The 12740-nt window shown below is 41.4% G+C and overlaps 1 protein-coding gene across 3 annotated transcripts in view; it reads right to left on the bottom strand.

The window, feature by feature from the left end:
• LOC126985364 (platelet glycoprotein V-like) overlaps positions 1-12740 on the bottom strand; it is a 172449-nt gene that overhangs the window by 82235 nt on the left and 77474 nt on the right. The gene's annotated exons all lie outside the window — the stretch shown is intronic.

Raw genomic sequence — 12740 nt, 5'->3', positions numbered from 1 at the left:
AAGTAGATTAACCAACTGATAAAGGTAGAGAAACAGGACTTATCATAGGCAAACATAGATAGATAGATAAACATAGATAGATGGGTGGAGTAGGTAGGAAGACACCTACCGAACGGGCGCAAGCAACTCCCGGTGAGGTATATATGGGAGGTGAGAAGGGAGCTGAAGCCCTCCAAAGACCCTTCCCATGTCCTCACTAACCGTTTCCCTATTGTCTCACCAACACCGGAGAGTAGTTCAGCATGCTCTTCAAAGACAGATCCTCTCTCTATCCACACCACACTACATTCACACAACATACTCACCTTTTCCCAAAATTCAAATTTCAAAATGGCACGCCTACATCATGCCTCGGAGTCCCCGCCTGGGGGGGGGACCATAAATTCCCCCAGGGAGGACTCCCCTTCTGGCTGCCAACCCGAGAGGTGTCTTGATAACTCTTCGAACCTCTTTCTTCTCAATTTCTGCAACATTCGCGGTCTTCGTTCTATTTTTCATTCTGTGGAATACCATCTCTCCTCTAAACCTCACCTTCTCTTCGTCACCGAAACACAGGTTTCTGAGGCTACTGACAGCAACCTCTACTCTGTTCCCTCCTACTATCTCTATCCTAAATTTCAATCCAAAGCTGGATGTTGCGCCTACGTGCGCAACATCACTTGCTCTCGTGCCCACGACCTTGATTCTTCAGAATTTTCCACCATCTGGCTAAGACTTCATTGTCATTCTATTACTAAATACATCTGTGCTGTGTATCTCTCACCTAACTCTACTAACTATGTAAAATTCTTTGACTATTTGAACTCTAAAGTGGAGCACATCTTGACCCACTCTCCCTTCGCTGAAATCTCCATCCTAGGAGATTTCAATGTTCACCACCAGCTTTGGCTTTCATCCTCTTTCTCTGACCAGCCTGGTGAACAAGCCTACAACTTTGCTCTCCTCAGCGATCTAGAGCAGTTGGTTCAGCACCCTGCACGTATTCCCGACCGTCTTGGAGACAGGCCCAACATTCTAGACCTCTTCCTTACCTCTAACCCTTCTGGTTAATCTGTCAAACTGTTCTCTCCGTTGGGCTCCTCCGATCATAACCTTATTTCTGTATCCTGTCCTATCGCTCCTGTGCACCCTTTGGACCCACCGAAAAGGCGATGCTTCTGGCATTTTGCTTCAGCTCGGTGGGACGACCTGACGATGTACTTTTCCGATATCCCGTGGAATGATGACTGCTCTTCTGAACTTGCTAACTGCATGCCTCCCCTCCTCCCGCGGCCCCGCTGCACATGACTTTCTACTCATGCTCATCCCTATACTGTCCAAACCCCTTATGCAAGAGTCAACCAGCATCTTCACTCTTTCATCCCTTACGCTGGTAAACTCTGGAACAATCTTCCTTCATCTGTATTTCCTCCTGCCTACGACTTGAACTCTTTCAAGAGCTCCTCCCGAAATTGACCTCTCTTTTTGGACACTCCTTTGACCTCTGTTCGGGAGCAGTGAGTAGCGGGCCTTTTTAATGTTTTTCTCTGCGCCCTTGAACTGTCTCCTTAGATGTAAAAAAAAAAAAAAAAAAAAAGGATATGGATAGAAAGGGAAGTAGACAAACAGACGGATGTATATATACAATCAAAACTAGACATAGATAGATGGATAGATAGATTAAGTGACAGATAGGCAGACAAATGTGAAAAGATACAGATAAATTAATAGATAAAAAACTAAAATAAAGATAGATAAATTGATATAGATATAGAAAATAAAAGATAACGAGAGACAGACAGATAAGATAGATAGATAAACAGACAGACAGATAGAAAAATAGACAGACAAAGTAGTAGTATGACAATAGAAAAAAATAGAAATAGATAAAAATAAGAGAATTGAGTTAGATTGAGGAAACGAGAGAGAGAGAGAGAGAGAGAGAGAGAGAGAGAGAGAGAGAGAGAGAGAGAGAGAGAGAGAGAGAGAGAGAGAGAGAGCGTAAATACCCAATACAATAACAGTAAAACAAATAAACAAGTCCCCCGTCTTGGATCCGTTTTCTTTGTGTGCGTTCATCGATATCCCATTTTCTTTACGAACTCCCTCACTCCGTTTTCTTCACACTCTTTTATCACCCTCATTCCAATTCCCATTTTCTTTCAGTGTCGCTCTTATGCCCTCGTTCTCTCTCTCTCTCTGATCAATGAGGGTATTAAGGATGTATCTTTATAGTAGAAATTCCTCTCTCTCTCTCTCTCTCTCTCTCTCTCTCTCTCTCTCTCTCTAATAGGATGAAGGAAAAAGGAGGAAATAATGAAGACCAAGATAAAAGAGGAAAAAAATAGAAGACATGAAGAGGAGAGAGAAGAGGAGGAGGAGGAGGAGGAGGAGGAAGGGGAGGGATATTCAAGAGGAGGAGAGAGTGGGAAGATAATGGAAGGAGGTGGAGGAGGGGAAGGAAGGAAGGAAGGAAGGAAGGAAGGAAGGAAGGAAGGAAAGAAGGAAGGAAGGAAAGGAGGAGAGGAGAGCATATGGATGAAGGGAGGAAAGGAGGGAGAAGGAGAAAATAAGGGAGAGAGGAAGAAAGAGGGAGGGAAGAGGCAAAAGGGATGGAGGAAGAAAGATGAAAGGAGAGAAAGAAGAAAGAGGAAGAAGGGGAACAAGAAGGAGGAGGAGGAAGCCAAAGACAGAGGAAGGAAGAAGGAAGAAGGGAGGGAAGGAAGGAAGGAAGGAAAGAGGGAAGAGAAAAGGAGACAAATTTACCACTTAGAGAGAGAGAGAGAGAGAGAGAGAGAGAGAGAGAGAGAGAGAGAGAGAGAGAGAGAGAGAGAGAGAGAGAGAGAGCAAATACAGTGATCCTGAAGGTGGTGAGTGGGAAGAAGAAAATGAGCAAGAGAGAGAAAAGAACGTGGGAGGAGGAGGAGGAGGAGGAGGAGGAGGAGGAGGAAGAGGAGGAGGAGGAGGAGGAGGAGGAGGAGGAGGAGGCTCTTCCCCCACCCCCTTAGTAAAGTTTTAATTGGGGTGTCTTGGCTAAACTTTGACCCGCAGAGGGCTGACTGTCTCGCTATCGTTGTGTCATCTTTCGATTTGCATGTTTTACTAAATGTTTTCATCTCTCTCTCTGTCTGTCTGTCTGTCTGTCTGTCTCTCTCTCCTTGGGGAATGCGAAGAAAACAACAGCTGAGAGAGAGAGAGAGAGAGAGAGAGAGAGAGAGAGAGAGAGAGAGAGAGAGAGAGAGAGAGAGAGAGAGAGAGAGAGAGAGAGAGAGAGAGAGAGAGAGAGAGAGAGAGCAGGAAAGAATCGATATCACCTTTAAACAGGAATCCAATCCAGTCTCCCTCCTTTTTTTCTCTCCCTTCCCAGAACAGTTTATCATTTCCACATAGGATTGGAACCTCTATCTGGGGAATAAATTAAGTGATTACACCCAAACTCCTCTAATTAATCCTCCTCCCCGGCTGGCAGGAAGGAAAGAGGGGAAAAAATAGAGGATCGGGAAAAAATATGAAAAGGATCGAGTGAGGGGAAAAGGAATCCAATGCTACTTATACAGGATCCAACCCCATTCTAAGTGGAGTTTAATCCTTCTATGGAGTCTTAATGGATTCTGTTAAACTAAGGGTGGAGTTGAGTTTACAGTCGGCTTGGAGTCAGTTAGGATTAGCGGAAGTGAGGTTTAAAGGAAGAGGAAGAGGAGGAAGGAGAAGAGGAGCTGGAGGAGGAAAGAAGGAGGAGCAGAAGAAGAAAAAGAAGAGTAAGAAGAAGAATGAAATGAATGATAATGATAATAATAATAATAATAATAATAATAATAATAATAATGAGAAAAACAATAAGAAAAGATGAGAATGAATAATAATAAGAATATGTATAAGTAGTAGAAGAAGAAAAAGAAGGAGGAAAAAGAAGGAGGAAACAGAGGAAGATGAAAAAATGAAAGAAGAAAACATGAACCCAGATTACAAAGAAGACAAAATAAAAACAATATCTCTCTTAATATCAACAATAATTAAAGAGAAATAAAAAAATAAAAATAAACAAAAAAGAGGGAATAACATAAATCACAATAAATAATGATAATCAGGAAATGGAAATAAAGATAAAGAAGGAAGAAAGAAAAGGAGAAATAACATGGCGAAAGGAGGAATTGGGAAGGAGGAGAATTATGGAGGAGAGGAGAGAAAAGGTGCTAATTGGAGAAATGCCCATGAGGAGGAAGAAGGGAAGGAAGAAGGAGAGGAAGGAAGGGGGGAAGGGAGGATGGGAGGGAGGAGGGAGAGAAGGGAGGGAATGAGATAAGGGGAAGGAAATGAGGGAATGGAGAGAGGGAGATAACAAATTCTTCCTTCCTCCTCTTCTTCCTCTCCCTTTCCTCCCTTAATTACCTTCCCAACCAGGTGCCTTGCGTCCCACCACCACCACCACCACTGACATCACCACTGACATCACCACCTTCTTCCTCTTCTTCTTCTCCTCCTTCTCTTTCTTCCTCATCTTCTACTTCCTTTTTTTTCTTCTTTTTCTTTTCCTCCTTCTATTTCTTCATCCTCTTCTACTTCCTCTTTTTTGTTCTTCCTCCTCTTCTTCTTCACAACCTTACCTTCCTACTTACCTACCTACCTTCCTTTCCTCCATCGCTTCCTTCCTTCCTTCCTTCCTTCCTTCCTTCCTTCCTTCCTTCCTCCCTTCCTACTTGCCCCCCTCCCTCCCTTCCTCCCTACCTATTCTAAGCCTCCCATCAACCGAGTGTCACCAGGTATAAGGGATCAAGTATAAGGGAAGGAAACAAAGGGAATCGAATCCTCTCTACAATGGGATCGAAACCTTGAAGACGACCCATCTAATCCCCTCCTTATGCATTCAGTGGACCGTAAAATGAGGGTGAACGAGGTGGTGAGGGTGTGTTCAGGGTGCGGAAGGGTGAGGGAGAGGAAGGGAGAGGTAGGGAAGGGGGAGGATGAGGAAAGGGGGAAGGGAGAAAGGAAGGAAGGAAGGAAAGAAGGAAAAAAAACGATAAAAATAGAAAGAGGGATAAAGGAGGAGGAGGAAGAAAGGGGGAAGGGAGGAAGGAAGGAAGGATAAGTGAAAGAAAAAGGGAGAAAGGAAAGAAGGAAGGAGGAAAGAAACGAGAAAAAATAGAAAGAGGAACAGGGAAGGAGAAGGAAGAAAGAGGGTTAAGGGAGGAAGGAAGGAAGGAAGGAAGGAAGGATAAGTGAAAGAAAAAGGGAGAAAGGAAAGAAGGAAAGAATGATGACAATGAAGAAGGAAAGAAACGAGAAAAAATAGAGTGAGGGATAAGGAAGGAGGAGGAAGAAAGGGGGAAGGAAGAAAGGAAGGAAGAAAGGAAGGATAAGTGATGAAAAAGGAAAGAAGGAAAGAAGGAATGCATGATGAAAATGAAGGAGAAAAGCAAAAAAAAAAAGGAATGAAAAATAAAGTAAACGAAAGATAGATGAAAAGGAGGAAAGAAGGAAGGAAAACATAAATTGGAAAATAGGAAAAGACGGAGGATGTGAGGAAGGAAGAAGGAAGTAGGAGATGAAGGAGGTAAGGATGGAATGATAAGAGGAGGAAAAGAAGGAAGAAAGGAAGAAAAAATGAATATGAGAAAGGAAAGAAGGGAGAAAATGAAATGCTGTAGGAAAGGAAAAAGAAAAGAAAGGAGGAAGGGGAGGAGAGGAGGATGAGGAAGGGGAGAGGTAGGGAGGGAGGATGGAAGAGGAGAGAAGGGAGAGATTTAATTCATTTTAGGAGTAATTTTAAGAATGGTTTAGTTAGTCCTTAAATGTGGAAGCTTGAGTCCGTTTTCTTTGGTTATTTTTTTTATTTTCATCATTATTATTATTATTCTTCGCCTTATTATTATTACATTTATTATTATCATTCTTATTCATTCATACCAGTTAATTCTCCTTCTTTCTTCATTATCATTATTATTATTATTATCATTATTATTATTACTATTATTATTATTATTATTATTATTATTATTATTATTATTACAAAGGGTTCAGGTGCATTATAGACTAATTTGGATATGATAATTAAGCTGTCTAATTGTTGAAAGGAATATATTAAAGAGGAGGAGGAGGAGGAAGAAGAAGGAGAAGAAGACAAAGACAATAAGCAAGACGAAAGATAAGTAGGAGTGGGAGGATAAAGAGGAGGAGAAAAATAAATGAATAAGAGGAGGAGGAAGAAGAGGAGGAGGAGGAGGAGGAAACGTGGGAGGAAGAAAACGAAAATGAGGTAAAAATGCGTGTTTGTGTACATGAGTGGGTGATGGTGATGGTGATGATGATGATGGTGACACGTTAAAAATTGTGGCATAGGTGTGGCGTGGGTGGGGAGGAGGAGGAGGAGGAGGAGGATATGGGTGTGTAATGTGTATGTTTAAAAGGAAAGAAGAAAGGAATGCAGGGAGAAAGGAAGGAAGAGATGAGAACGAGGAGGAGGAGGAGGAGGAGGAGGAGGAGGAGGAGGAGGTTAAGGAAAGGCAAGTAAATTCAGGAATACCAGTAGATTTGCATGTTCTCTCTCTCTCTCTCTCTCTCTCTCTCTCTCTCTCTCTCTCTCTCTCTCTCTGTTTTCGTATTCTCGTCTCTATTAATAAACTCAATTTCACTCCATCCCACGCTCGCTTACTCTCTCTCTCTCTGATCTCATTTCCGTCTCTCGTTCATTCCCTTATTGTGAAAATTTGCTTTAATTTCTTACTTTCTTCCCCTTTAAGTGTAATTCCCTTGTCATTTCATTATTTTCTTTCTTTCTTTCTTTCTCTTTGTTTCTCTTTCTCTTTCTTTCTTTCTTTCTTTTATCTTTTTTTTCACCTAGAATTCCATGCCAAACTACTACTTACCCCCCTCCTACTCCTCCTCCTCCTCCTCCTCTTCCTCTTCCTCCTCCTCTTCTTCTTCCTTCTCCTCCTCCTCTGCCTTTGTCCTCAGTCCCATAAATACAAGTTTGCTTCCTTTTGCTCTTCTTTTTTTTTCCTCTCTCCTCTTATTCCACTTTTATTTCCCCTCCTTCTCTCCCTTCCTTTATTCCTCCATCCCTCACTTCCCATCTTTGCCTCTCTATCTCTGCTTTCTTTTATTTATTTTTCCCCTTTTTCGCTTCCTTTTCCTATTCTTTTTTTCCCTCTTTTCTCTTATTCCACTTTTATTTCACTCCTTCTCTCCCTTCCTTTATTCCTCCGTCTCTCAGTTCCTCTCTATCTCTCCTCTCTATCTCTGCTTTCTTTCTTTTCCTTTGTATTTTTTCCTATTTTTTGCTTCGTTTTGCTATACTTTTTTTCTCTTCTCTCCTCCTATTCCACTTTTACTTTCTTCCTTCTCTCCCTTTCTTTATTTCCTTATCCCTCACTTCCCACTTTAATCTCTCTCTCTCTCTCTCTCTCTCTCTCTCTCCTTTCTATCATCCATTTTCTCTTTTTTCCTTTTTTTCCTTTTTATTTTTTTGGATTCGTCAGGCTTTGGTTACATCCATATAGATTTTTATCGTGTGTGTGTGTGTGTGTGTGTGTGTGTGTGTGTGTGTGTGTGTGTGTGTGTGTGTGTGTGTGTGTGTGTGTGTGTGTGTGTGTGTTCTCGTACCTGTTATTCACTTTCATAATTTTTTGTCTTTTTCCTTCCTCTTTTTCTCTTTCCTTGTTGATTCTTCTCTACTTCTTTTTTTTCTTTTCCTTTTTTCCTTCTTCCTGTAACGGTGTACCGGGGGGCGTTTAAAGGCGTTGATTAAGACTCAGCTTCCTTAAGGCAAATATATTCTTAAGCCTATGTGTACAGGAGCGTCTGAGCGCGAGAGACTACAGGTGTGTGTCAGTCGGACTGTCGTGAAGGAGTGACGAGTTACAGATTGGAAAATAATGAAGTTACAATTGGTCACGTATGTCAAGGTGGCCTCCAAGCTTGATGAAATGCTTTGTATATAAACTGAGACGGTAAACACTGACGGACGACATTTCTATAAGGTGGCGTGATCTGTCTGTCGTGGGTTTTTTCCTATTCCATCTTTCATGATTCTCTCTCTCTCTCTCTCTCTCTCTCTCTCTCTCTCTCTCTCTCTCAATAAAAAGGAAATTACCTCAGAAAAACATTTTTAAGGAAAGGAAGGATAGAGGGAAAGAAGGAAGGAAGGAAGGAAGGGAGGATGAAAGAGAAAGGAAAGAAGGAAGGAAAGAAGAGAGAAGAAAGGAACCATAAAAGAGAAAGGAAAGAAGGAAGGGAAGGAGAAAGAAGGAACGATGAAAGAGACAGGAAAGAAGGAAGGAACGATGAAAGAGAAAGGGAAAAATGAAGGAAAAAAGGTGTGGAGGAAGGAAGGAAGGAAGGGATGAAGGAAAGCAGTACAAAAAAGATGAAAAAAAACAAGGAAAGAACGGAGAAAAATAATGAAGAAAGGAGGAAGGACAAAGTTCCTCACCAACGACTGTTGCTTAAACTACAGGCTCACGGAGTAAGGGTAAAGTTTTGAACTGGGTCAAGGCGTGGCTTAGCAATAGGAAGCAAAGAGTGGAAATCAATGGTAGAAGATCTGACTGGGGATGTGTTACGAGTGGGGTCCCACAAGGTTCAGTATTAGGTCCACTTTTGTTTATTATTTATATCAATGACTTAGATACAGGAATTAGTAGTGATGTCAGTAAGTTTGCAGATGATACCAAGATCGGTAGAGTAATTGAGTCGGATCAGGACGCTAGTATTCTCCAGGGTGAACTAAACAGATTGTATGACTGGGCGGATAAATGGCAGATGGAGTTCAATGTAGGGAAGTGCAGCATTCTGAATGTAGGTAGGAACAACCCCTCACATAACTATTGCTTAAATGACACTCCCATAAGCAGGTCTGGATGCGAAAGGGATTTAGGGGTCTTAGTGAGCTCTGATCTCCGTCCAAGGGCATAATGCATTCAAGCTAGAAATCGAGCAAACAAGGTGCTGGAATTTATTTCAAGGAGCGTAAGCAACAGAAGCGCCGAAGTCTTCCTCAAACTATATTTAGCATTAGTTAGACCTCATCTTGACTATGCGGTTCAGTTCTGGTCACCTTACTATAGAATGGATATCAAAATGTTAGAATCGGTGCAGAGGAGGATGACTAAGATGATTCAGGGGTTGAGAAACTTGCCATACGCGGAAAGACTCAAACAGTTAAACTTGCATTCTCTAGAAAGGCGAAGGGTGCGTGGAGACATGATCGAGGTTTATAAATGGATGAAGGGCTTAAATAAGGGGGATATTCGTAAGGTTTTGTTAGTAAGAGAACCGGGTAGGACACGAAGTAATGGGTTTAAACTGGATAAATTCAGATTCAACAGAGACATAGGCAAAAATTAGTTTTCTAGCAGAGTGGTGGATGAGTGGAATAGGCTGAGCAGTCATGTGGTGAGTGCCAATACAATTGTCACATTCAAAAATAGATTAGATAAATTCATGGACAGCGATATTAGGTGGGGTTGGATACACGGGAGCTTAGGTTCAAGGGAGCCGCCACGCACAGGCCTACCGACCTCTTGCAGACTCCTATGTTCTGATGTTCTTATGTTCTTATGTTGAAAAGAATGCAAAAGGGGTATGAAAGAAAGGAAGGAAGGAAGGAAGGAAGGAATGTTGAAAAGGAATCAAGAAAAGAACGAAAAAAGAATGAAAAAGGAAAAATGAGAAAAAAAAGAAAAGAAAAGGAACGAAGGAATATATGAAATGGAGAAGACACGAGAGAGAGGGAGGAAAGATGAAAGGGAGAGATGTAAAAGGAAAGAAAGAAGAAGAGAAAGAAGGAAGAACATAGTGAAAGGGAAGGAAGGAAGAAAGAAAGATAGGAGGGAGAAATATAGAAGGAAATAAGAAAAGAAAGAAGGAAGAACAGAGAGAATGGGAAGGAAGGCAGAAAGAAAGATGGGAGGAAGAAATATAGAAGGAAAGAAAAAAGAAAAGAAAGAAGGAAAGACATAGAGAAAGGGAAGGAAGAAAGGAAGGAAGGAAACAAAGCCTCGATAAATAAGGAGAAAATTTTATTGAATGGAAGCTTTTAAAGAAGAATATTAAGGAAGAGTTGAAAATTATTAAAGTCTCCCCTGACCGTGTATCAGAAGGGGAGGAAAGAGGAAGAGAGAGAGAGATAGTAAAGATGGAAATAAAGATAGTAAAGAGGGAAATAGAATAGAGTTAAAAGAAGAGTGACGAAAAGGAAAGTAGAAGAAGGAATAACTAAAGAAAAGAAGAAAGAATGAAGGAATAAAAGAAAAAAAGGAAAAAAAAGGAGAAACAGAAAATGGTGACGGAGATTGAAATGAAAGAAGGGAAGGAAAAAAAAGGAAAAGGAAGGAAGGAAGGAAGGAAGCAGAAGGCATTTTCACTTTTTGGTTTTTATTTTTCCTTCTCTTTTATTTCCTTTTCCTATTTTCGTTTTTTTTTTCCTTTCTCTCGTATTTCCAATCTTGGCTAGACACTATTTTTGACAGGGGTGAGAGAGAGAGAGAGAGAGAGAGAGAGAGAGAGAGAGAGAGAGAGAGAGAGAGAGAGAGAGAGAGAGAGAGAGAGAGAGAGAGAGAGAGAGAGAGAGAGAGAGAGAGAGAGAGAAACACACTTCTACTCACTAAATTTTCCTTCTTTATCTCTAACTTCTCTCCCTCCTCTTCCTCCTCCTCCTTCTCCTCCTCCTCCTCCTCTTCCTCCTACTCCTCCTCCTCCTCCTTCATCTCTTTCCCCTCTATATTTTCTCCAACTCAAAGCGCCTAATGTTCTCTCTCCCTTTCCTCCCTCCTCCTCCTCCTCCTCCTCTTCCTCCTCTTCCTCTTTCTTTCCTTCTATAACAGCCACTTCAATCATACTCTTCCTCTTCCTTCCACTCTTTCCTCCCCTTTCCATATCCTTCCCTTACTTCCTTTCTTCTCCTGGAAATAGACGGAAAGAAAGGGGAAGGAAGGGGAAGGAGAGAAAGGGGGAAGAATGGGAACAGAAAGGAGGGATAAGATGGGAAAGGGAGGGAAAGGGAGCAAAAAGGAAAAGGGTAGGGAGGTAAAGGGAAGGAAAGGGAGCAGAGGAGAGGGTAGGAAGGAAAGGGAGGGAATGAGAGAGGAAAGAAGGGGAAAGAAAGGGGAAGTGAAAGAAGGTGGGAAAATGAAGGGGTACTATTTCCTTTCCTCCTCTTTCTCCTTCTTCTCCTCCCTCCCTCCCTCTCTTCTCTTTTCTCTTTTTCCTTTCCTTTCCTTTCCCCTCTTTCCTTCCTTCCTTTCTTCCCTTTTTCATTTTTTTCTTTATTCCACGTTTCTTCCTCTCCTCTCCTTTCCCTCTCATTCACCTTTAATTTTTTTCTTTCCTTCTTCCTTCCTTCTTACAATCTGTTTCCTCTACTTTCATTCTACTTTTCTTTCTCTCTCCACTTTTTTCTTTCCTTTTTCCTTCGGTCATTTCTTTCTTTTATCCTTCCTTCCTAGGTTTCCTCCTTCTCTCCTTTCCTCCCTCTCATTCCCTCCCTCTCATTTTCCCCCCAGCTCAGGTAAAACATAATGGGGAGCGCCGATCCCCTTCGTAATGAGTGGACAGGTGTGAAGATTCTCAGGTAGGAAATGGAGACAATGACACACACACACACACACACACACACACACACACACACACACTCTCTCACCTTCACCTGCTCACCTTTCCCTAAATTACCACAGGTGTTAAAAATGCATTGACCCCGGCTGGGGGGGAGGGAAGGAGAGAAAGGGAGGGAGAGGAGGAAGGGAGAGAGAGGGAGGGAGGAGAGAGAGGAGAGAGAGAGAGAGAGAGAGAGAGAGAGAGAGAGAGAGAGAGAGAGAGAGAGAGAGAGAGAGAGAGAGAGAGAGAGAGAGAGAGAGAGAGAGAGAGAGAGAGAGAGAGAGAGAGCAGGATACAACGACTTTAAGTACCGGTGGTGGTTGTCGTGGTGATGGTGGCGGTGATGATGATGATGATGATGATGGTGATGAAGATGTTAATGTCGTTGTGAAGATGTTAATGTCGTTGTTGTTGTTGTTGTTGTTCTTTGTTGTTTGTTGTTGTTGTTGTTTTCATTGTCTTCACTCAATACACACATCTATAATAACTCTCGTCTATGATTATATTTCACACTGAAGAAAGATGATAAACAAATAAAAAATCGTACATAATAATAATCTGGGAACAGAAAAAAGGAAAATATAATAAGAAATAACGTTAAAATAGAAATAATAATGATAACAGTAATAATAATAATAATAATAATAATAATAATAATGATAATGATAATAATAATAATAATAATGGAAAACAAAATAATAAAGTTTCTTCAATATTAAAATCGAAAAATAATTGTATGTAAATATTTAAAGTTTGAACAAAAACGTTGAGAAAAAAACACTGAACGAGGAAGAGGAGGAGGAGGAGGAGGAGGTGATAGAAGAGAGAAAAAACGGATATTGCAAAGAAAAATCTGAAACGAGAAGACTTGGGAGGAGAGAGAGAGAGAGAGAGAGAGAGAGAGAGAGAGAGAGAGAGAGAGAGAGTCAAGAAAGTAAATTTAATATAATCCCTCATAAATGTTTAGATGTACCTCCTCCTCCTCCTCCTATTTCTTCTCCTCCTCCTTATACTTCCTCTTCTTCCTCCTCCTCCTTTCTCTTCCTATTCTTCTTTTTCCTTCTTTCCCCTATTTTTATCTTCACTTTCCTTTTCCTTCTCTTCCTCAACTCCTTTATACTTTTCTTTCTCCTTCCTTCCTTCGTTCCATCCTTCATTTTTCCTCCTCCTCC

This window comes from Eriocheir sinensis, chromosome 59 (genome assembly GCF_024679095.1).
Source record: "Eriocheir sinensis breed Jianghai 21 chromosome 59, ASM2467909v1, whole genome shotgun sequence".
Classification (NCBI taxonomy): Eukaryota; Metazoa; Arthropoda; class Malacostraca; order Decapoda; family Varunidae; genus Eriocheir; species Eriocheir sinensis.
The sequence above is the reverse complement of the archived record's forward strand: the minus strand, read 5'-3'. Positions and strand labels throughout refer to the sequence as shown.